We start from the raw sequence: 24,608 nt of genomic DNA, 5'->3' as shown, positions 1-24,608 counted from the left end.
TGTTCCTGATCTGTATCCCCAACAGTAGCCGTAATAATACTTATCAGCGTCTTTTCACTTATTTCTTTTATTTGAGCCGCTTGGGTAACCTCGAAACTTTAAATTTTCGCGTTTAGACTCGTCTTGCTCTGTTTGTGTATTTCTCCCCTGTTACTGCGTGTTGTTTATCTTTCGCGCCGCGCACCTTTACGGACTTTTTGCTTTCCTCCCGCTTCCTCCTTTTTTCAGCACCGCTTGGGTAGCTAGCTTCGCTTCATTTTTACTCTGTCTCTGTCACTCTGTACACTCTGTCTGTCAATCACTTCTTTTCTCCGTCAGTTTTTTGGCACAGCCTTGTCACTTTCGCAGATGCGCAGTAAGTGAGATAATGGAATAATCCAATGTAGTGAGGCGGGGGGGCCCCCTCCTGTCTGCGACACTAATGATTTGATGCCATTTTTCGCAAATGGAGTTTTAGAAATATATAATTAAAAAAAAAAACTTAGACATAAGTTAATAGGGCATTTTGGGGGCCCCTAGGTAGCTCGGGGCCCAAGGCAATTGCCGACCTTTGCCTAATGGTAAAGTCCGCCCCTGTGTTCAAAGTTCGTGTATGTGTGTGCGTGAATGTGTGAAGAGTTCGTAATCTCTCTCCCTGGGTCAGGGAAGTGATTCCAATCTCTTTGAAGCTGGCCACAGTGACTCGTGAGGAATGTCTGTTGTTCTGGGGACACTCAGCGGGCCCATAAAAGGTGTCAGAATGGCAATTTGGCCTAGACTTTTCTGGCGTTAAGCCATGATTTGCATCTGACGAGTCAGGAGGTTGAAAGATTTAGAAATCTTAGCAAAGAATGTGTTCAGAAGGAAAGAATGAAAGAGTCATGATTCTTGTCCATACGCTACAAATAGGAATATTGTATTTAAGAATAAATCTTTGTTCTATAATCACTGGTTCAGTAATGGAATTGTTCATGTTAGACCAGCCTGATCTCACACACGAAACGTACATATTTAGACGTAAATAAAAACGATCCAATTCGTATATATATTTACGTATTATAGTGACTTTTACGTATCATATGAACGTTATTTCAGGTTCGATACGTATCTATATTTACGTATTACAACTTAAAATACGTATAGATTCAATGTATATCCATAAATGCATGACAGCCTGATCTCATTGTTAATACGTAGTATTAATACGTAATTTTCAAAGATGGAAGAAATGGAAGATCCCTTAACCCCACTCCCAAACCTAAACATAACATTACCCATTTTATACAGAATGTAAAAAGGACAAAACGTACAGAGATGTGTGGGAAATGGCCATTTTATTAATAATAAAATATTTTTTTAGCAGCTAATCCTACTCCTACCCCTAAACCTACCCATAACAATTTCTTAAAACTACATAGGCTACAATTATGAAGAAAAATTACAACATACGTGTAATCACAATAATTTATTTATTGCGAACATGTCAAAACCGGTACCAAAAGTCGTTCACATGACGATGTGTTGCAGTCACAGTCCTCTCTTTCAGTATAATAGTTATGAATGAGGTACAGAGCAGAATTTAAGTTATTAATCCATGAAAATGTTAATCCGGCTTCGCTCTGTGTGAAGGCCGGTGAAGGCGCACGCGCTTCTCCATTTCAAATGTAGTTTACTGACTGAAATATGGCATGTCGCAATCTGTGGCGAGAGCCAATGAGCGTTTGATATCACTGCCGTAAAACATGTCGTAACGCTTCTTGAGGGCGCAATTTTTGAATTTGAATTCATCACGAGCGCGGAATTTGACGGTTACGGACTGCGCTGCTGTGATAGCCTGTGAAATGGAGATGAAGATCACTCACTGGATAAAGGGCTGAATTTGGATCTCTTTCTTGCAAACGTATGGATTCTAAAGATTTGGATTTTATCAAGTATAATAAAATTGATGTCTTTTGTGAATTTATGTTGGGTTTTAGTGTATTATTGTTCTATTGGAGAAAACACATTTTGTGTCTCACTGTAAATAAACTAAATATTACAAAATGGTTAAACGATTAAAAAAGGTATTTTTAAGGTTTTAAAGTGTATTCTTGTGTAACTGCATGTAGGCTAATCCTCTGAAACGAGTTTGCAGCAGAAGGCACGAACAGAGCGAATGGTTATTAGCCTATTTCTTGAGTAAACTGCATTTAATAATAATAAATGCGACTGAAAACGTAATTGATAAGACATTTGAATGCAATAGAGTCAAAACATTAATGCCACGATTTTAATATGCATAAATAAGAATACGTACAAATATGTACGTCGGTAGAGTTGTTCATACGTAAATAATTCACTTTTTTGTGCTGTTAATACGTAAATATTTTACGTTGTAGAGCTGTAAGTACGTCAGTATTATACGTTTCTGTGTGTATAAAACGTAAGTAAATGTACGTATGGTAGAATTACACTTTACGTAAAAATACACACGTATTCTCATGAGATCACGTTGGTTAGACAGCTCTTTAATAACGAAGGTCTGCTTTTTAGGTATGCAGAGTTTCTTTCAGAATAGAATACACCGGTAACTCCCAAAGAGTTTGCCACTGTTATGGATGCTATTCCATCTGGCATACTCATGCTTTCCAAAAATAATACCCTCACTTTGGGTTCATTATCTTCTCCTGAGCCTGTCAACACTCCTATTGGCGAGATATGTATCACTGGAAAAATAGGAAGAAATTACATTATTTCTGCCCCTCCTGCAATCACATATTGGAATGGTCTTTTTGATAATTTAAATTGGAAAAATATATGGTCCATACAACAAAGGTTTTTCCTCACAAACAAAGTAAAATAAATATCGGTAACGCTATAGATTACAGCCCGGAAAGTACTGTGTAATTAAAATGAAAGTACAGTGTAACTTTCGGTAATTACAGTGTACCTATAAAGTACTTACGTGTAAGTATAGGGGAACAATATGTAAAGTCTTGGGAATAAAGTTGTGTAACAACCAGGAAAATACTCCGTAATTAAAACAAAATTACAGTGTAACTTTCGGTAATTACAGTGTATCTATAAAGTACGTACGTGTAAGTAAAGGGGAATAATATGTAAAGTTTTGTGAATAAAGGGGTAAGAAACAGGAAAATAACAAATTATTTAGGCAAATTATTTAGACTAAGTATTTTAGAATCTTACTTTTGGGAGCAATTTAGCGAGTACATACACTTTTTGTAATATTTTTTTTTATTACGGGGTACATATCAGTGCATTTATAAAGTAGGCTAATTTGTTATTATTGCAAAGGTGCACTGATTAAGTTTCAAGGCAAGTAAAACTATTGCAACTTTTTTTTTTAAATGCTGGGAAAATATACTCTTGTTCCATGTAGTTACAGGGTAAGCATGACATTGCAGGCTGTAAATTAAAGTGGTGCTTCTTACCTTTTTGTTCCATGTAGTTACAGGGTAAGTACAATAAAAACACATGTACACACACACAATCTGATATCACTCGGAAAACTTTATTGTCACATGTCTGTCCTGTCTTGTGCTGCACATGGGTGTTTTGTTATTTTGGGGCATGTGCTCGTGTCATTGTCTGATCCCTCCCACTTTTTATCTGATTATTGTTTGAGTTCTTCCACCTGTTCCCTCTTGATTAGTTCCCTTTATAAGTCCCTTCTTGTTTGCAGTCTGTGTCGGTTCGTTGTCTAATGTTTCCTGTTCCCCACCTGTGCGTTCATGAGAGGGTTGAGTAAGTTTACGCTTGAAAATTTAAAGCTTGACGTAAGCTCACCGAAAAACCGAATGTCAAATTATTTATTTTTTTAATGTTTTTATTATTGCTCACAACAAAATACAAACAATAACAGATAATAATAATGAAAAACAAACCATGCAGAAGAACAGAGACACCAGTTCCCGAACGAGTTTCACATCAAACTCCAGTGAGAATGCAATGAACGCTTAAAGCTTCACCAAATGCACCTCTCATGCACTCGCTGGTGACAGTTGGTCGGTAGCGAAAAGATGAGTAAATTATGAGAACATTTCTGGGTGTACTGTATTTTCTTTTAATACATAATACAGAATAGAAAAAGACTCCTTCTTAAGAAAAGAAGAGGAGGACCAAGAGGAGGAGGAAGCCATGCAAGAGAAACAAAAAAGGACAAAACATGCTACTTTCTGTCAGGACTTTAGTATTTGAAATGAAAAGTTGATTTTTTTTAAAAAAATAATAAAGAATAAGAAGTGTAATATGTTGTAAATATGTTTTGAAATAAGTTGTTTTTCAAATAAAGGTTTTCCAAGTGATGTCAGATTGTGTGTGTGTTTTTATTGTACTTACCCTGTAACTACATGAAACAAGAGGGTAAGAAGCACCACTTTAATTTACAGCCCGCAATGTCATACTTACCCCGTAACTACATGGAATACTTACAGTCTAAATAATTTGCCTAAATAATTTGTTATTTTCCTGGTTGTTACCCCTTTATTCCCAAGACTTTACATATTATTCCCCTATACTTACACGTACGTACTTTATAGGTACACTGTAATTACCGAAAGTTACACTGTAATTTCGTTTTAATTACGGAGTATTTTCCTGGTTGTTACACCTTTATTCCCAAGACTTTACGTATTGTTCCCCTATACTTACACGTAAGTAGTTTATAGGTACACTGTAATTACTGAAAGTTACACTGTACTTTAATTTCAATTACACAGTACTTTCCGAGCTGCAATCTAAAGCGTTACCGAAATATCTTTTACATTAATTCATAATATTTACCCAGTCAAACATTTCTTACAAAAAAAAAAAAATCAGATCTGATTTTGGCACTAACTGCTCTTTCTGTCAGAATGATACTGAAACTCTTCTGCACTTGTTTTGGTCGTGCAGTTATGCTCAGTTATACTCAGCATCTTTGGAAAGATGTTAGCTGGTTTATCTCAAGCAATAACTTATTTTTGGATTTTTTTAAGTGGATTCAAATGCCTGCTTTATAATACATCTGAATATTTTCCTATGTAGATTTTATATTCACAAATGTAAGTTCTCAAATTATAAACCAATTATTTTGGTATTCTTACATGAGATAAAACAGTACTTGATTATAATTTCTCCCTCTCTGAACCCAAAAGCACTCAGAACGTACAATTTGCAAGACCTACAAACTTTTCACCTTATTAAATGTTTAGGTTTCTTTTCATTTACGTAATGCCCTCTTTCCTTTTTTTTTTCTATTCTTGTTTATCTCATTGTCTGTTTTTTGTTTTGTGCAATGATGTTGTTAAAGTGTTTTCTTTCATATTCTTTAGATTTTTGTTTAATATTTTTCCTTAATAATTGTTGTGTTCTAATTATGTTATTTCAATCAGTTAACTGAATGTTCAAATAAAGAAAAATATATATTTGATGAGCTGTGACCTCTGAGGTGACCTTTGACCTCTTTGATCATGGATGATGTTGTGGAGTTTCTCATAATGATGCTTCTGTTCTTCATATGCAGATCAATCATCATGATTCACAGAAAAACCTGCAGCTTCAAATAAATGAATCAATAATTCTGAACATTTCAGATGCACATTGTTTAATATATAATGACCTGATTATGAGTCCTGATGAACTTCATGCATGTGGAAAATGTGGGAAAATAGACATCATGAAAATATTTCCCAGATACCAACATGTCAACATTGATTCCAAAGACCATAAAGGACTTTTTTTTATTATTATGACTCTAAATATAGTAAAACTGATTTATTTAGTTCTTGATTTCTCATTGTTAACATGCTTTTAAAGGTGTAGCACAGAACTGTACTCAGAGAAACTGCTGCGTATGACATATGTTTAAAATGATCTACATTCATGATTCTCCAGACAATACCTAGTGTCTTATCAGCCTGACAAACATAAACACAAATATTTCACAATTAATAAATATGTGTCATGATCCTGCCATCTAGTCCTTGATGTTGTTTAATTCTTGAGGCAGGATCATGACAGACACATGTTTTATGTGTAAGCACATGGCCATTTGTTTGGGCTGTGTGCTTGCGTTGTCTTGTCACTTTACCCCGCCCCCTTGTTATCTCATCTTGTTATCATTATTGTATCATCGCTGTCACCTGTTTTCCTGATTAGTTTGCTCCCTATTTAATCCCCTCATGTTCTCTGTCCTGTGTCGGTACATTGTCTAATATTGCGTGTTATTCATTGTGAAACCTTGTGAGTATCCTGTCTAGAGTATTGTCTAGAGAAAGTTCTGTTTTTGCTGTTTGTTTATAGTCTAGTTAATTGTCAGTCATAGTCTAGTTTAATCACACGTAGTCCTGTCTTGTCTTGTTTTGCCCCCTCGTGGGCTTTGCTTTTCCTGTTATTTGTGCAATAAACTGTGTTCCTGTGACTACTGTCTGCAATTGGGTTCATCTCTACACCACCCCATAACAGAATGTACCGACCAAGACCGAACCCAGCGGACAGTATGTCCTCGCCCGTCGAGTCCCAAGCGGATCTTTTTGTTGAGTGGTGGCACAAGACAAGTTCTGATATCAGAATCGGCAAGCTGCCGATTCCGCCTCAGGGAGAGAGGTCCATTAAACAGTACGCTCGGGTTGCTCATGAGAAGCGACTCTTCCTCCCTGACATCCTTCTCAACCGCTACTTCATAACGGGTCTCAACGCTCCTCCGCCTCTTGCTGAACGGGAGAGGTTGGTAGACCGGCCGTTTTCTGACATGGTGGACTGTTTATCTCGAAGGGAGATGCGGGGCTCCATCTTGTCTACACCTGCCTCGCTACCTGTAGTCCCGGAGGGTCGCGTCCTGGCTGTTGTTGCCCATGGTGATCAGGCTGGTTCCACTTCTTCTCCTGAGGCCTCTTCTGCACCCATTGAGCTCCGTGGCAAACGAGGGAGACGGACTTCGTGGGATTCTCCTTCGGAGTCATCCTCTACAGAGTCTGCGCTGCCCGAGAACGCCCTCCCAGCTCCAGTTATGGTCCCTGCTGAACATCTCCAACTGGTCGCTAGTCCGGCTACGGATTCTGAACCGCGTCCTATGAGAAAGAGGAGGAGGAAAGGAGCTTTCCGTTCTTCATCTCTTCCTGTTCCAGAGCCCGCTACTGCAAGCGCTGTTCCAGAGCCTGCAGTCGTGAGTGCTGCAGAGAGAGCAGCGGCCGATTCAGCTGCTGAAGCTGTCTTACGGTCGGTTTCTGCTTCTCAAAAGATGCCTGTCCTCGTCGCTGCCGAGACAATGTCTGAGTACTTGAAACGTCTGGTCCAAATTCTTGAAGTCCCCGTCATGTCTTGTCCTGAGTCTAAGAGCGCCGTATCCCAGTCAGCTGCCGTGAGCGCTATTCCAAAGTCAGCTACAGAAAGCGACGTTCCAGAGACGGCTACAGACGACGCTACAGACGACGCTGTTTCCGAGGCGGAGATGGCGAGCGTTGGCTCCGAGCCGTCATCAGGGAGCCCAGTTCCTGTTTCAGCCACACAGCCACCTATTACCCCTCCTGTCATGTGTCCTGTTTTGTTACCTGTTCCCCCCGTCAAGAGTCCTGCTCAGTTATCCACTGTACCCCCTGTCTCTGTCCAACACCGGACTGTTTCGCCCAATTTTCACACAACTCCACCCAAACCTGCCCGGACCCGTTGCCCGCAGCCCACACCCTCATCCCAAAGACCCAAGACCCCTGACCCACCGGTTCACCATGGACTCCCTCCTATGAACTTTGTTGTCTGGAAGCCGCTCCTTAAGGGAGGGGTTCTGTCATGATCCTGCCATCTAGTCCTTGATGTTGTTTAATTCTTGAGGCAGGATCATGACAGACCCATGTTTTATGTGTAAGCACATAGCCATTTGTTTGGGCTGTGTGCTTGCGTTGTCTTGTCACTTTACCCCGCCCCCTTGTTATCTCATCTTGTTATCATTATTGTATCATCGCTGTCACCTGTTTTCCTGATTAGTTTGCTCCCTATTTAATCCCCTCATGTTCTCTGTCCTGTGTCGGTACATTGTCTAATATTGCGTGTTATTCATTGTGAAACCTTGTGAGTATCCTGTCAAGAGTATTGTCCAGAGAAAGTTCTGTTTTTGCTGTTTGTTTATAGTCTAGTTAATTGTCAGAGTCATAGTCTAGTTTAGTCACACGTAGTCCTGTCTTGTCTTGTTTTGCCCCCTTGTGGGCTTTGCTTTTCCTGTTATTTGTACAATAAACTGTGTTCCTGTGACTACTGTCTGCAATTGGGTTCATCTCCACACCACCCCATAACAATGTGCAATTAATCACTAACTGGTTCAATAACATTATTCTGAAAGTAAAATCTTTGAAGAGAGTTTATGAGTTTGTTATCAGCACAAGCTGTTGTAAATCCTGCCCACTTCTTTGCATTGTCAGCACATGCTTCAGTGCTCTGAGAGTGTTTATAGTGCTGTGAGTTTAACACTTCATGACTGAGAGCAGAACAGAACACAATCTTCATCATCACACAAGACTAAACTACAGCAATGAACACAATCAACATCTTCATCTGGACCATTGCACTGTTTATTCAAGGTTTGTGTAATACAGCTTTTATAATGATTATTTATTATCTTAAAATGTGAAATATATATGAATCATTTTTGTTTGTGTTTTCTTTCAGAGTGTAGAGGAGAGTATACTGTAACTCAGAGTCCATTAATAACAGTTCAACCAGGAGAAGAAGTCAGAATAAACTGTAAAACCAGCAGTGGAGTGTGGAATGCCAATGGTTTTGGTAATGATCGTTTAGCCTGGTACTCACAGAAACCTGGAGAAGCTCCTAAACTCCTCATATATGAAGCAACAACCCGTAATACTGGAACTCCATCTAGATTCAGTGGCAGTGGATCTGGCAGTGATTTTACTCTGACCATCAGTGGAGTCCAGACTGAAGATACAGGAGATTATTACTGTCAGAGTGATCACTATATCAACAGTCAGTATGTGTTCACACAGTGATAAAGAGTCGTACAAAAACCTCTGTCAGTCAGACGTCACAGTGACTGCACTGATACAGCTGAGAGAAACTGCAGCTGCTGATGGAGGATCACAAACTACACAATATCAAACCTTTCACACACGTTATTCATTTATTATGATCTACTAAGTCAACACATAATCTTATATCTCTTACTAAACTGGACTAAAATTACTTTACTTGTTGTTGTAAAACTTCTTGTTCTTGTAAAGCCACTGTAATAATTGCACTTCCATCCTTCACATCTTGATATTACTGAGTTCTCTTACGAGAGGTTCTCTCGTATTTGCGTAAGCTTGCTTACGCTACGGGAAAAGTCATCTTTTCTCGAGATACTGAAGCCAAAAATTATCCTTAATTTTCATTTATTGTCCACGCAGTGCAGCAGGCGGCTAGCAGAGCTAGAGCGAGCAATATTGCGCGCTTATTGGCTGCCGCGCGGCAACTGCTTTAGCCTATCGGTGAGCCCAGCGTGACGTGGCGCCCTCGCGCGTCACAACCCGCCAGAATGGGCGGCGTCAGAGCGTATATAAGGAAGGCTCGGAGGCTAAAACTCTGATTTCTGTCTCTTCAGCGAAGCTTACTGCATCGCTGCTCTCCGAGAGAAGCTGCCGCCGTCGAAACAGCATCGAGCCAGCTTAGGACAGCGCCTGGAGAAGCCGGTCGAGTTTTCGCCGCCTTCAGCCTGCCGTGCCAGCTCAGCTATCCGGCGACAAATATCCTTTTCTCTGCTGCTTGTTTTGTGTGTGTGTGTTTCGCTACACGCGACACTAAAAGAGCAGAGGCGTTTGGTTCAACATGCCTCGTAATTTCTGCGGCTCGTGCCGCTCTCACCTCAGCGATAGAGACCGCCATGTTATCTGCGCTCTCTGCCTGGGACGTGACCACGCTGCCGTTGCCATGGCTTCGGGCGGCTGTGAATTCTGCGAAGAACTGCCGATGTCGACCCTGCGGGCTCGACTCGCCTTGTTCAACGCTGACCCCGCTCCAGTCTCAGCGCCGCGGAAGAAAAAGCGCCGCTCCCAGAGACCACCGGAGCCCGAGACCCGAGTCAGGCTTTCGCCGGAGCCCCTCCCGCGAGCCTCGCTCTCTCCCTCTCCGCCCCCGCTTCCCGACGCGCAGCCGCCGGCTCTCGCCCTCGGTGCCGTCGCCTCAGGGGATGAAGCGGAGGACGACGCACTTCTGGACAGCTGCTCTCTCCTGGCATCAGACAGCGAAGAGTGCCTCAGGGGATGAGGCCTCTTCCTCTACACGCGGGTCTGGTAGGACCCACGCCAGTGTGGACGCCGAGCTTCTCCGCCTCCTCACTTTGGCCGTCGAACACCTGGGTCTCGAATGGTCCCAGCCTGCGGTGCCCGCACCGAACAGGCTCGACGGGTGTTTCCTACCCAGCCGCAGCCACTCGCCAGCGTCCAGACCAGCGCCCTTCCTGCCAGAGCTCCATGCGGAGCTCTCTAAGTCTTGGGACGCCCCAGTTTCAGCCAGACTCCGCTCTCCAGCGTCGTCGACTCTTTCGCACGTGGATGGAGCCGAGGCTAAGGGATATAACCACATCCCCCCGGTTGAACAGGCGGTCGCAGCGCACCTTTGCCCCCCATCCGCGAGATGGCGTTCAAAGTCTGCCCTCCCGTCTAAAACCTGCAGGACCACTTCCGCCTTTATCGGCCGCGCTTTCTCCGCCGCTGGTCAAGCCGCTTCAGCCCTGCACACTATGGCGGTGCTTCAGATCCTCCAAGCCGACCTCCTCCGCCAGCTGGATGAGAAGGGCTCGGATCGGACCGCTTTTACGGACCTGCGCAGCGCGACGGACCTTTCCCTGCGCGCTACGAATGTCGCAGCACAGGCTATCGGGCGTTCCATGGCCTCGCTCACCGTCACAGAGCGCCACCTATGGCTCACGCTCGCTGACATGGGAGAATCCGAGCGGTCCGTCTTCCTCAACGCCCCGCTCTCCCCCACCGGCCTCTTCAGCCCCGCTGTGAGCAGCCTCGTCGATCGATTCTCGGAGGTACAGAAGGCCTCGCAGGCCATGAATCTTTTCCTGCCTCGCCGCTCGAGCTCCGCTGCAGGCCGCTCTCAGTCTAAACAGCCTCCTGCACGCAGCTCCACTCAGCCCTCGTCTCGACCTCCGCCTTCGCAGCAGCGTCAGCGTGGCCGCCCCAGGTCTCGTTCGACCAGCCAGCAAAGGCCGCCTCCCCCGCGGTGCCCCCGGCCTAAGATCTCGCTGAAACCTGAGCCTGCGAAATCCTCCTAGCGCGCGCTGGGAGGAAAAGACGGTTGAGTCCCGCCGAGGCCGGACCGCCGTCCAAACTCATCTGCCTTCCTCTGCCAGTCCCCTTAGTAAAGGCTACTGCAGTAGTGTTCTCCGCAGCCAACGAGCCAGTTTTAAAACTCTCGCCTGCACCCAGACGCCGTTTTTACGGCGACCCAGATAAATCGCAAAATGAGCATAATGTCTGGTCACCCGGCTCATGCCGGCAGTGTTATGAGTGTAGTAAATATGTCCACTCCCAAGTGTTCATGTCTACACACAAGCACGATCTCCCCTGTGTATCCCACAGAGCACACTCACATAAAGCGCGCGGTTGCCGCTCGAGTGTTAAGTGTAGGAAATGTGCCCCCTGTCCAGTGCTCACTCCCACACACTGCCCGCTCTGCTTCACAAATTCAGGGTTTAGATCACATAAAGCCCCGTGCCACCGGCCGTGTTTTAATAAAGAGGTCCGTGCCCGCTCCTCAGCGCGCACACTCTCATGCCCGCCCCGCGTTCGCGCCTCGGGCTGCCCACTACAGCGCGCTCTCAGTCTCCAGAGACCGTGTCTGTGAGCACTGCTCAGCCGGTTGTCACTATCAGCGAGCCCCCGTTTCCCAGCACCGACAGCGGGCTTCGGGTCCCGTGCCCCGCGCAGAGCAGCGGGCGGGACCCAGAGGCCAGTCGACCCCTAGCTATGAGTGCAGATGCATGGAAAGCTATTCCGGGCGTGTCGAAATGGGTACTGAATACAGTAATACGGGGCTATTCGCTACAGTTCATTCGCCGCCCGCCGCGGTTTCGAACGCGCGTCGAGACGGTGGTGAGCTCGGAAGCAGCCCATCTGCTTCACGCAGAAATAGCGAAACTATTACACAAAGGGGCCATAGAGAGAGTTCACCCTTCTTTAACCGAGGCAGGCTTTTACAGCCGTTATTTCCTCGTTCCCAAGAAGGACGGAGCGCTCAGACCTATATTAGATCTGAGATATTTGAACAAAGCTCTCATGAGGCGGCCGTTCAAAATGCTCACGACCAGGCAAATCCTCGTGCAAATTCGCCCGAGGGACTGGTTTATTTCTCTCGATCTGAAAGACGCATACTTTCAGATTCAGATTATACCCCGTCACAGGCCATTCTTGAGATTCGCCTTCGACGGCCAGGTATATCAATACACCGTCCTTCCGTTCGGCCTGTCTCTGGCACCCCGTACATTTACGAAGTGCATGGATGCGGCTCTCACTCCCCTGAGATCACAGGGGATGCGAATTCTGAACTATCTGGACGATTGGCTCATTCTGGCGCAATCGGCGGAAGTGCTCACTTCCCACGGGACGTTGCTTCTCAGTCACTTAGGAAGCCTGGGTCTTTCGGTGAACTGGACCAAGAGCTCTCTGATCCCCAGCCAGTTGATCTCCTTTCTGGGAATAGAACTGGACTCGGTGGCCATGACAGCCAGGCTGTCAACACAGCGCGCGCGCTGTGTTCGACACCTCGCCGCGTCTTTTCAAAAAGACAGGTATTTCCCCCTGAAAACCTTCCAGAGGATGTTGGGCCATATGGCTTCAGCTGCAGCAGTTCTGCAGCTGGGTTTACTGCGAATGCGCCCGCTGCAATGCTGGCTGAATTCGAAAGTGCCCCGCAGAGCGTGGGCTTCAGGCCGCGTTCGGGTCAGAGTGACTCAGGGCTGTGTCTCAGCCTTGCAGCCCTGGCTGGCAGCCGAATGGTACCGACTAGGAGTTACGATGGGGGTGATTTCACACCGCAAAGTGATCTCGACAGACGCGTCCAACTCAGGTTGGGGAGCGCTTCACGAGGGCAGACCGGTCTACGGCCGTTGGTCGGACCAGGAGAAAAGCCTTCACATAAACTGTCTGGAGATGTTGGCGCTGAAGTACTTTCTCTCATACCTGCTCGGGCACCATGTGCTAGTCCGCACGGACAACATGTCTGTGGTGTCGTATGTGAACTGTCAGGGCGGAATCAGATCCAGAACCTTGTGCGCTCTAGTAGAGCGCCTTCTGGTATGGGCTCAGGGCTCGCTGCGCTCTCTGAGAGCCGCGCACGTCCCCGGTCGCCTAAACGACGGACCGGACAGGCTGTCCAGGGACAATGTTCCCCCCTAGGAATGGGCTCTACACAGCCAAACAGTCCAGACGCTGTGGCGTCGCTTCGGCAAAGCACAAGTCGACCTTTTCGCCACGAGCGAGAACGCTCAGTGCCAAAGGTTCTTCTCAAAAAGCGAGGACGCGCTGGCCCAAATCTGGCCCAACGTCCCATTGTACGCTTTTCCCCCAATCTCTATGCTGCCTCAGGTGATAGCAAAGATCAGGGAAACGCGCTGCGCGGTGCTCCTCATAGCCCCGCGCTGGGAGAACCAGTTTTGGTTCCCAGAGCTGACGGCGCTGTCAGGAACAGTCCCGTGGCCGATTCCAGTGAGGAGAGACCTTCTCTCTCAAGCCCGAGGCTCAATTCTGCATCCCCATCCAGAGCACTTGTCTCTGCATGCGTGGGTGATCAACGGATATTCGTTGATTTGCCAGAAGGAGAAGTTAACACGATTGCGCAATCCAGAGCTCCCTCAACGAGGCGGCTCTATGCGTCTAAATGGTCTGTGTTTAACAAATGGTGCGCGGAAAAGAGTCTGAATTCTCAATCCTGTGGGGTTCCACAGGTTTTGAACTTCCTTCAGGAGCTTTTGGACGCGGGCAGGTCCCCCTCCACGCTCAAGGTCTATGTTGCGGCGATCGTCGCGTTCGCCGATTCGGCGCGCGGCCGCACATTGGGAAGGAATGAACTCATTACCCGCTTCCTACGAGGGGCCAGGAGGTTGAACCCTCCACGGCCACCTCTGGTACCCATATGGGATCTGTCTTTGGTCCTAGAGGCCCTAAAAGCTTATCCCTTCGAACCCCTGGGCTCTACGGAGTTGAGATACCTGACGTTTAAAACCGTTTTTCTGTTAGCTCTGGCTTCAGTGAAACGCGTGGGCGACTTACACGCGCCGTCAGTTAGCGCGGCGTGTCTTGAGTTTGGACCTTATGACTCGCTGGTCATTCTCAAACCAAGGCACGGCTATGTCCCCAAAGTTTTGGGTACCCCGTTCAGAGCCCAGGTTATTTCCCTCTCAGCTCTGCCGTCCGGCAGTGGGGATGACAGTAGCCTCCTTTGCCCGGTCAGGGCTCTAAGGTGTTACGTCACGCGCTCCGCTGCTTTTCGGCGCTCGGAGCAGCTCTTTGTTTCATTTGGGGGCCGTGCTAAAGGTCTCGCCGCCTCGAAACAGACGCTATCCAGATGGATAGTGGACGCTATTGCTGCAGCTTATGCGTCCAAAGACCTGCAGTGCCCTCTGGGCGTACGGGCTCATTCCACCAGAGGCATGGCCTCATCGTGGGCATGGTCCAGCGGGATTTCCATTCAGGACATTTGTACGGCGGCGGGCTGGGCCTCCCCCTCTACATTTGTCAGGTTCTATAACCTGGAAGTTCCCGCCCTGCAGGCTAAACTTCTGTCAGTCTAAGTCGGGTCTATGTCCTGCTTATGAATGCGCAGGCTAGTTACTCGATTTAGCTCTCCTGGTCGAGCTGCACCTCAGGGTATGTCAGTGATATATAGACCGGCCTCGCCGCTCTATCCTTTTTCCCTATGAGTGCTTATGAACATGTGTTGGCCCGCTCTGCTGGCCACCTGTTCTTCCACTTTTAAGACCCCCCGGGCCTTCCGGGGGTTTATATGTGGATGCAAGGCGCGCACGGCGTTGACAATGGGGTTCCCGTAGCGTAAGCTAGCTTACGCAAATACGAGAGAACCTCTCGTACGAGAACGATACTGGTTACTCACGTAACCTCGGTTCTCTCTAGAAGAGGGAACGAGTATTTGCGTTCCCTGCCATGCTCGCGCCGCAAGCTCATGTCGCTTCATTCGACAGAAACCAGAGTTTTAGCCTCCGAGCCTTCCTTATATACGCTCTGACGCCGCCCATTCTGGCGGGCTGACGTCACGCTGGGCTCACCGATAGGCTAAAGCAGTTGCCGCGCGGCAGCCAATGAGCGCGCAGTATTGCTCGCTCTAGCTCTGCTAGCCGCCTGCTGCACTGCGTGGACAATAAATGAAAATTAAGGATCATTTTTGGCTTCAGTATCTCGAGAAAAGATGACTTTTCCCGTAGCATAAGCTAGCTTACGCAAATACTCGCTCCCTCTTCTAGAGAGAACCGAGGTTACGTGAGTAACCAGTATCGTTCCCTATCTGTCAGCGAGAGAGTTTTCCTGCACTTCAGCGAGCATCTAGAAAGAGAAATGTCACACTTCACATCAGAAGGCCTACTCTCTCATCCCTGCATAGAAAGACACGTACGAATGAGACGCTAAAATGAAAATGGTTAAAAGCACCATTTTTAAGGAAAATGTACTAATCACACTGATGCATGCAAAAAACTACCGTTGCAATGTATCTTCCTATGGTGTCCCTATAATTACAGTCCCATCACAACAACTGACTGGAACTCAGATCAGAACCATTAGAAATAGAACATTTCATTCAAGTTTTGCTAAAGTTAACTCACTTATAGAGCATTTCTCCTTATACATGAAAACATATAAATTAAACTGAGATTTCCCAATCGACTGGCTACACTGCCATCCTGAATGTTTTATCTATTTATAATGTGGTATTAATGAACTTTTCTAATATACTTGTCTCTTTTTGCCCTCAGTGGTACTGAACCTGTGTGCCCTATTTCTATTCTTAAAGGGGTGGCGTAGTCATCTCTTTATATTGTGTTCATGTGGTCGTAAATACGTTACGTGCATATGGTCAGTTGTCAAATAAAAACAAAGAAAATAAGAACAAATAATCCCACTACAAACAAGAGCACAAATGAATACAATAGAGCAAAGATACAAATAAAATAAGCAATGCTTGTCGGGTTGATCAGTGGCCGGTTGCATAAACCTCAAAGACTAGTCTTACAAGTTAGACATCAGTTTATTTTCTTTAAGACGGTTCATAGCTTTTTTAAATCAGTTACATAAAAACGTAGATACGCCTACTTTGATACCGAAAACTAAGACTGACTGCCCCTGACTAACTGCTAGTAGGCCATACTAGAACTTAAGACACTGTCTTAACATTATGGCTATGTTTATGCAACCAGCCGCAGGTCTAACTGTAGTGTTCAGGTACAGACATTTTATAAAGTAATCAAATGTAAAAAATAACACTGCATATAAACTTCATTGTATAAATTAAATAAAGATTAAACATTATTGAAGTTACAAAAGTTAGTCAGTCAAGAGCAGTGAGTGATTTCTTTGTCTTTTTGTTGTTAGATGAACATTAAAAACACAGAGAGCAAGAATTACGCTGCTGTCATTTTAAGACATAATTCACAGAACCAGTTCACTGATACTGAACACATGCATTGTCTTTCTCACTTAAGACAAAACCTTCTATGTTTGCTAGGATACTCGCTAACACGTGCATGTTGCAGGGATGCAAACACATGTATGGTCAAAAAAGAGAGAGGTTATCGAAGCCCTCGCCCCGCGGCAAATATCCAGATACTTACATAAATGTGATGAATTAAATCTTTTGTAAGTTATCATTTTGCAGTGTAAGATTACAGTTAACACCTTTAAATATTACATAAATGTATTATGTATTTTTGTTTTAAACTTAGTGAGTGTATAAATCAGCAGCAAAAAAAAAGTAATTCTTGAAAAAATCTGCATAGTAATTTTATCAAATCTAAACATGTTAATAAAAACAAATTACTGTTAGTACTCTTATAAAATTCAATCAGGCAATCATACATTTCACAATTTTATATTTATACATGAATGTCAAGAATTCAGAAGTGTATATATTTATAAAGCCTACACTACACTACACAGAAATAATATACAATTAAATTATGCTTATTTTAAATGTGTTGTGCAGGCTAGGTATAAAAAAAAATAGGCTTTTAATAATCTTTCAGTGCGCGAAACCATGATAATATGAAACCCTTCAAAACAGAGCGCACAAGGCACGTATGCGTATCGCGGGCGCAGAATGATGTGCTCAAAGCAACATGGAGTCACAGTGTTCAGCGCTGCGCTGCACAAGTGCGCATTTAAAAGTTCACGCCACGGCACAAAGCGAAGAAATGTCGAGCGCACAAATCCTACCTAGTGTATATCTGTCCAACAGTTTATTGATCATTTGTTTTTTCACAGTTTTAAATTCCAGTTATTGTGCGTTTGATGCCGATTCATAGTCCTTCTGATGTGTGTGATCTAACAGGTACACGGTAGCGAGTCGTTTAAAAACAGCAACAAACATAAAATACAAATACACAAAAATAAAGTCATTTTATGCAAATCCACAGCCTTTTATCTACAGATCAAGCATTATAATGTGAATATATCATATTGGAGAGACTGTCAGTGGCTACTTCCAGAAGCTGGGATTCCAGATGTGAGGGCAAAGCAACATCATTTTTAGTGGGATCCACAGAAAATGGGTCCACAATCCACATGTGTCCCTCTCTGGGATCCTCAGGAAAGTAGTCATCAAATTTCACTGCCAGTTGTGAGAGGTGCTGTGAGACTAAGTCAAGAAACTTCACCTCGGGGGAGTTTTCCAAAATGTCAGACAAAAGGGGAAACATGTCCATCCTTTTTTCCTGAACCCTCTTAATCCACAAAGCAAGTTTATTCTTAGAAGCTTGAACTTTATCTGCAACAAAAAATATGTTGCTATTTCTCCCTTGAAGTGAGATATTCAGCTGGTTCAGCAGTGAACAAATGTCACAGAGGTAGGCAAGTTTAGCTGTGAACTCTGCATTGGCATAATAATGTGCAAAAGGAGAATTTCTCTCAGTGAGAAAATATAGGACCTCATTCCTCAGTTCAAACAAACGCTTGAGGACCAGTCCTCTTGAGAGCCATCTCACCTCACTGTGATAGAGCAGCTGGACATGATCTGCTTCCAAGCCTTCACAAAGTTTGGCAAAACATCTGGAGTTCACAGCATTATTTTTAATGAAGTTTATGGTTTTCACACTTACATCCATCACCTCATGTAACTCTGGTGACATTTTTTTTTTGCTGCAAGGCTTTCACGGTGAAGAAAACAGTGGGTCCATTTAGCTTCTGGGGCACGATCAAGTATCTGCCTGACGACACCGTGATGCCTGCCTGTCATTGACGCGGCACCATCGCTGCACGGTGCACACCCCAACACAGTTCTGCCAGTCTAGGCCGTTCTCTTTGAAGTAGTTATCCATGCAGCGGAAACATTCCTGAGCCGTAGTCCATGTGGGTAGCTCTCCACAAAACAGTATGTTTTCGTGCAAACTATTGTCCCAGTGATAGGGAACAAAAACCAGCAGCCACTGCATGAAAAGAGGTGTATCCGGACCAGTATACTCCTGTATACACTGCTGAAATTCGGAAGAATCCAGGAGTATACTGGCCGGATAGCTTAAATTCCATGGGTTTGTATATATCCGTATACATCCGAAATGATACCAAATCGGATGTATGTTGTGGACATATACTTCCGTGCTACAGCCATTTGTTGCCATGGCAAGTAATCCCATCAAAGGTTTTTTCAAGAGAACATTTTCACACCTTTGTGCACCTTTTGGCCTTCCCCCCATTGGTCCTTTTCTTTTAAAACCACTCCCATTACCCAGACCACTATTGGAGGACAGGACACATTGAAAACCCAGGAAAGTGATTTGATTGGTTACTTTTAGAACGTAGCCCACCCTAGGCCTTATTGCACAGTGATTTGATTGGTTATAGGCCAGCTATGCAGATATTGCTCAGTATACACTAAACCCCCCTTACCCCAATTTTAATACATTCAAATATAATTTTAAAAACACACACATAGAACAATGATAAAGTCTGACATTTTTATTAAGGTAAATAAAACATTCCAAAGAGCATTATAAACAAGCATTAAAAAGGAATGGGGGAACAAAAATATTTGAGGGGATGAAAATGTAAAGGAAAAAAAAAACAAATATAACATGAACATTCCAAAGAACATTATAAACATACATTAAAATGAATGGGGAAAAAGAAATGTGAACAAAGGTGTAAAGAAATAAAATACAAAACGTGGAGATAAGCAACATGCACATCAAAAAGGAACAAATATACAAAGTATACAATATAAAACGAGATCAATAAATAAGAAATATAGAAATTAAAGTGTATATAAAATATATGTAAATATTCATTTTTTCAAACTGCCATGATGCACTGGTGGTGTGACGTAGCGTGGGTCAGCCTCTAGTCTGGTTTGTAGAACCTGGCAGAGAGCAGATAACTCTGTGGTTCTGTTTGGTGGAGACCTCAGCATCCACACTGGCCTTCCATCAACAATAGCATCTTCATCAGACATCAGTTCTATTGTTGCAGTCTTCCACAGTTCCCTTCTGTGTTGGTTTGTACAACACTGGACCTGGTCTCCAGCAACTGCAAAACATGACAGTAATTTAACCACTAAAACACAGAGAGGACGACAGTTACATTCTGAAGAAAACAAAAACTAAAAAAACTGCTTAACCAGTTTCTTAACTTACCCGTCTCTTTCTTTGACGGTTCTTTGCAATGTTCTTCATAGTGTTTCTTTTCTGGGCCTTTTCAGGCTGAGCCAAAGAATACTTCCTCCGCAAAGTCTCAAAATACGTCTTGCAACCTGTTGAATAAATCATAAATAAATGTAATGCCAATAAAACTAAGTAAAATAGAGGACATTAAAATGATTACAACATCTTTAAGATTACCTTTTGCACATTCAGGGTCAACGTCTGTAAAAGTTGTCCTCAATTCTTTGAAGAGGTAAGTGGTTACAGCCAGGTTATGTGATGAATTTATTCTGGGGGAAAAAGTTGCAGGCATCATAAATGAAATTCAGTTTTAGTATTTCAAATCCATATAGTAGTAGATTAAACTAACATTTACAGTATACAATACGCAGTCTTACCCGGTTTGTGGATCGTATTTGTGTGGGTTGTTCTCTGAATTATGGAGGCACCTTACAGATTCCTGTAAAGTTTGAAATTAAAAAGCCTTTAAGTGGATTCACAATCTGCAAGAACCACAAAACTGAATTTTCAGTTTGAATAAGTTGGCCATCACAGTAAACATAAGAGACAAAACATATCAGTTGATAAATCTTTAAGATGTCACTCAGCGCCTCTGATATCTTACCGGTTCGTGCCGCCCTCTGCCTATACAAGGCCACCAGTGCAGGTGTGTGTTGGTCAAGCACAGCATAGAACTGGTTCCGTATGTTGACGTTTGTAATGCGTTGGAACTCAGCACAAAGCTACGAAAACAAAAACAAACAAAAATAATTATATAAAAAGATTAATACTCGATTTGCAACAGAAAACACATTTGTGATGCAACATGTTCTGTTAAAATACATTGTTGAGCAACATGGTCACATGCAAAGTGATAGCTCTTACACACAGTGAATAGTGGCATTTGCTGTTCCATTTGAATGTGATACATATAAAAAATAAAGCATAGAAATATGTGTGAAGAGTGGCAGAAAAGAGAAGTGAGTCTGTTTTACCTGTGATTCAATCCGAAGAGCCGGCCATTTCCCCAAGAAGTCCTTCACCTGCACAGATAAAACAATCAATATGAAACCAGCCAAATTATGCAATCAACCTCTTTAATGACAAATTAATGATACAAAATTTCAAGTTAATGTAACTTACCGATAAAGTTGCTCTCTGGTGACAATGTAGGTCAAAAACAGACAACAAGATATTTAATTTTTAAGAGACGTTTGATTGATGCTAATGAATTAGGCTCCAAATAAAAGAAATGGTGAAAAATAGTTACAGCCTAAATTAACATTTGAGTCACCTTGATTTTGGGGGATGCTCATTGCACTCCTTCCACTTAAACCTATAATGAAAAGACGTTTGTAAAGGTTTAATAAAAACTTGCATAGTTCATTCGGTAACTATTATGTCCATAACCTTAACTTTGTTTGAGTAAAAGTTAACGTAACTGCTAACGTTAGCCACTAGCTCATTTGGGTGCATGTAGATAACATCACATTGAACTTGCCAGAGCAGGGCGCTTAACACAAACAGCAGCAACACACTCAAAAACAGAAGGGCTATCGCTTGCTGAAAAGAGTTATTGACTAACGTTAACATTATTGCCCTGCCACGACATTAACAGTAGCTGCTAACGTTACACAGGATATTCTGTCACTAGCAGGCGGACTGACGGCAATCGCGCCCGCGACACCGCGCTTGCAACTTAAAAATAGCCTCGTCTAACAGTCAAATATCACGTGTAATATGATATTCTTACAATATTACAACAAGCAAAGTAGTTTTGAAGTGTTTTGGTTTACTTACAAGTTGTTTCATTCTTGACACCACGTCGCTCGAGAGGGTAGCCATCTTGGATAGATTTTTCAGGTAACGTCAGCTGCACGTCATGACGTCATATCACGTGATCGACAGTACACTTAAAAATAGCTATATGGGGAGGCTGCAGACCTGGAGCCGGTAGATCTACGCCCCAAGCAGTTTTACCCCCCTGCTGTTCCTTATGCGTCCAGTAGGGGGATATACTGCGAAATAACACCATTAAACGCTCAAAACTTACACATTAACTCTCGCTCGTTCCTACTAAAATAGGAGTTGGTATATAAATTAAAGGGCGTGCAAAGATGGGTGGTGTTTATGATCATATGTAGTGGGCCGGTCTGGGCCAAAATGCCAGTGCCGATTTTTTGTCCCAGCGAGTTGTCCTGGCATACAATATTATGCACAACTTCTAATTTCCTTAAATCTTTTTAACAGAGATGAATATGTTACCGTGAACACAATAGACACATTCATAGGAAATACCCTAGGTTTAAATAAACCACAATTATCAATATACAACATATACAACATACCCTCTAATACTCACAGGTCGCTTTATTGCTGCAAATAACTATATCAGTGAGTTTCTGATTGAACTCTGCTCACTGTAAGTTGTGTTGGGCTTCTTCTAATCTCATGTTCAGTGTAACTCATAGAGTGCTTTATAGACGACAGACAAGAGGATAAAAGACACTCATGTCCAGCTTGATGAGGATATAGCCAAAGCTTTGAAAGGTAAACTAAGAAAAAAAACAAAATTCTAATGCATATCTATACAAATTATAATACACAAATTCAAACATCGATACAAAAATATTAATCATTGGTTCATTTAATATGCATTCTTCTTCCCTTTCACAGATCCTGTGATAAAGCAGTCTTCAAATACTACAGTGTCTGAACCACAAGCCCTCAGTTGTGGAAAATGAGTCGTCTCAGAGAAGTGATCGTCCACTTGAAGGTGAAGATGTGACACTCAAGCTCTTCTGTGTCTTTGGTTCAGCCGTTTGTAGGCCTGAGTTTGTAAATCATGCATTATTCACTTCTGCATATTGCTTTTTCTGTAACTTTTGTGATGCTTATTTATTTAGTGATGTAATATTCATAGTGTACATTTCGGTAATACAAGTATAACAGAAATGTTCTGCAGAAATGTATAAATATAGCTCTGCCATAGCATTTCACTGATCCTTCATGTATTAATGCATTTTGTTCAAAAGATTATACATGCTGCTGTACTTTTACTTTGCAATGTACACAACAAGATAGTATATTAAACTGTTATTGATTTCAAAGTGTGTCTTAACAATTATATTAAATTATTTTTGCACTTTTAATATACCATTTTTGATTGTAAGGGTGGATTTCCTGCAGGGGTTCAAGCTGCAAGACTGCCGAAGAAATGTTATTAGCAAGATGGTAGAAAACTGTACATTTATTGTCTATTCCACCCACTTCTACTTTTACCAATGACGGTAGCACTTCAAGGTCAATACCAAATCAAAACTATTTAGCACATTATTTGTAGTTGAAAAGATTTAATGACAAAATATGGAGTAAGAGGAAAGATGAGGTAAAGAGAGAAAGCCCCAAGAAAGGGACCCAGAGAAGAAGAGAGCCAGAGCACCAAAGAGACAGAGCAACAGTTTCAATCTTCTTTTATCCTTTTCCTGACCATGTGACTAAAACCCAGATGTGAGACATTCAAACTGACCAATCAGATAATTACAATTTCCCCCACCGTACTAAAGCTGTGACAATTCATCGACCCTTGAAGCCTTTAGGAACTCCAAATGGTCATTGGGGAAAGAGGGGGTGGAAAACAGTAAAGCAAATGTCTTTGTTCATTTCAAATATCTTGGATTATTTTCAATCCTACAATTCCGCCCTTGGCACCGTTGGCCACACACATGGAGTCCAAAGGTGGCACAGTCCATAAAGACATGCTTTCTGTTGCGTGTAGTTGCATCTTCAGACTTTTCGTCCAGGCTTGTTGCAATAGCAGTTGGTCAGTCTTCAGTCTTTGTTCTCCTTTCAGCCCTGCATGAGGAGGCTTTATCAAATGTGTTGCACTGTTCATAGATATGCAAATCATCCATCCAACACTTCACATCTCCACAAGAACAGGCACTGAATCTGGGAGCAAACGCTGGTTCCTCTTTCTGAGACGGGACACAGGATATGAACTTTGGTAGCAGGGATCCTGTGAAGAGCAGAACAACAAACAGCAAAAGCATACATGTGGCATTTGTCATTGGTCAGAGGTTTGATATGGTCAGATTAAAATTTGTCTAATTTTGTTAAATTGATGTACTTAAAAATATGGTCAAGGGAGAATAAAATATGTTACATCAGAAGATCTTACAAGCTCTTACACTGTTTCTGGAAACATTTAAATAAATTGCATTATAACAAAACAATAAATGCTGGTTTAAAACACCATTTCATGAAGAGTATCAGCAAACTATTCTGTGTAACCAAACACAGAGATTCAATTGAATTAATGTCCAAAAACATTGTTGCAAGTAAAATGGACAAAATACAAATAAGCAGAAATCAGTTTCAGAAAAAGTTTTAAGCTCAAAAAGTTTCAGAAATGTTTCAAATGCATTATTGATAACACAATTGTTTGTACTTGGGTAAAAATTAGAAATACTGACATACATTTTAAAATTTAACTTGGTGAGACAAATGATAATGTGATACACCCTTATGTGATAAAATAATAACCAGCGCAGCGTTTAGTAGAATTTAAACTTTTATTGTGTAAGACAATATTAAAGTAGGGGGGAACCAAAGAAAGCGGAACCAAAGTGCGGTTATCGTTGCACCGCGGTGCCTAGGTGACGGACGCCTCCCTCTTCTCTCACGGTGCGTGTCCACTGGCAGGGTGCGAGCGGAGCGAGCGTTTTCAATTCATTCCTATGGAAGTCGAGCTTCACGCTCGCGCAGTGCATTTTGGGATTGACAGCGGACCGGAGAA

The 24,608-nt window shown here is 43.1% G+C and overlaps 1 protein-coding gene and 1 long non-coding RNA gene across 2 annotated transcripts in view; one reads left to right on the top strand and one right to left on the bottom strand.

Annotated features, from left to right (window-relative positions):
• Positions 1 to 24,608, top strand: part of LOC311283110 (uncharacterized protein) — a 790,474-nt gene that overhangs the window by 390,692 nt on the left and 375,174 nt on the right. The window lies entirely within an intron of this gene.
• Positions 19,031 to 20,044, bottom strand: LOC311282579. Its single transcript, XR_014625963.1, has 3 exons — positions 20,009 to 20,044; positions 19,805 to 19,920; positions 19,031 to 19,697 (listed from the first exon to the last, which is right to left on the bottom strand). It is a non-coding gene; the product is annotated as an uncharacterized lncRNA (long non-coding RNA).

This window comes from Rutilus rutilus (assembly GCF_951802725.1).
Source record: "Rutilus rutilus genome assembly, chromosome: 23".
NCBI classification, from domain to species: Eukaryota; Metazoa; Chordata; class Actinopteri; order Cypriniformes; family Leuciscidae; genus Rutilus; species Rutilus rutilus.
This window is presented reverse-complemented; position numbering and strand designations above follow the sequence as displayed.